This window comes from Priapulus caudatus, unplaced genomic scaffold (assembly GCF_000485595.1).
Source record: "Priapulus caudatus unplaced genomic scaffold, Priapulus_caudatus-5.0.1 Scaffold458, whole genome shotgun sequence".
Classification (NCBI taxonomy): domain Eukaryota; kingdom Metazoa; phylum Priapulida; class Priapulimorpha; order Priapulimorphida; family Priapulidae; genus Priapulus; species Priapulus caudatus.
The window spans coordinates 156831-158306 of NW_014577519.1; the positions used below are offsets into that span (position 1 = coordinate 156831).

The 1476-nt window shown below is 47.8% G+C and overlaps 1 protein-coding gene across 1 annotated transcript in view; it reads left to right on the forward strand.

Annotated features, from left to right (window-relative positions):
• Positions 1 to 1476, forward strand: part of LOC106810614 (PH domain leucine-rich repeat-containing protein phosphatase 2-like) — a 91421-nt gene that overhangs the window by 41501 nt on the left and 48444 nt on the right. The gene's annotated exons all lie outside the window — the stretch shown is intronic.

Consider the following 1476-nt stretch of genomic DNA (forward strand, 5'->3'; position numbering starts at 1 on the left):
ATACATACATACATACATACATACATACATACACGCACACACACCCACACACACACACGCTCGCGCGCGTGGCGGCGGCTGCACCGGCAACCCATATAATGCCGATCATGTTACTGACTTGGCCATTCTCCTATAAGCGCACATATCACGCGCTTATTGATTTAATGTATTTTATTGGATTATTTGCCGTAGAATAAATACAACCTGGCACGCATGTTACCCGCGGCTGCGCTCGCTGGCAATCTTGTGTGACGGGGATGCGGGCGTGGGCGCACGACGTGCAGCGCAACCATCAGTTACAGCGAGAGCGTGTTACACGTGACTGCTGTCGCATTGCTTTTACTGCCTTTACACATACTTCTCTTCCATCCTATGCGAACACAAATACAGCGCACAGAGACCGCTATTGTATGGCCTTCCTGCGAGAAGAAAAATTCACGTGAACTTTAAATTTCACACAAAAGACGCTGCTGCCTGTGCCGTGGCTGCTCATCCGCCCGCAGATCGCACCTGTAGATATAAACCGACTGCCGTCAGTGTGGTCTATTGTGACAGTACCACGTACACTCACTCCCTAGATGCTCTTTTTCATTGCCAAACCGAAAACTCATCGCCTTTATATAAAATTGAGTGCGTTATTTTACTGGTGCCTTTACGTCGAACAGACGTGTGTCTATTACAGACTTGTATTTCATTCTTCTTTACAAGAATAAATGTTCGCTTACCGTGCACAGGATGACGAGCGGCGGGGCTTGGCTCATCTCTGGGCCTCCTGGGTTGCCACGTATGTCCTTCGCAGTTGCTAATCGCTAATGGGAGGGATAAGTCACGCTTGGTAGATATTTTGCCTTTCTATCACGAATTTCGATGTTTAGAGTAATCTCTCTCCCCTATTTCTGTCCAGGCGTTGATTCGCCCCAAAATCCGCTCATAACATCGTAATGGTGAAGCTGCCGCAATCAATATGACATTAGATCGATCATGTGTACAGGGAATGTGGTTAACATTAGCCATGTACAAGCGACTTCCACGAGTTCTATTTTGGATTCATTTAACGAACGTACAACTGCTAGATTCTTGTTACGGTACCTCGTGCGCGAATGAAAGTGACGATCATTAAAATTCCTGAAAAATAATATCTGTAGTTCCGAGAGTTGAAAAGTACAGAAGGTTATCGCTGGGATCACTCATTCCTTGGGCAATACCTTCGCTGCGGGTACCTAACGCTACCGCCTCCCTACAGGTAACCAACGCTGCAGCATCCCTACAGGTAACCAACGCTGCAGCATCCCTACAGGTAACCAAAGCTGCAGCATCCCTACAGGTAACCAAAGCTGCAGCATCCCTACAGGTAACCAACGCTGCAGCATCCCTACAGGTAACCAACACTGCAGTATCCCTACATGTAACCAAAGCTGCAGCATCCCTACAGGTAACCAAAGCTGCAGCATCCCTACAGGTAACCAACGCTGCAGC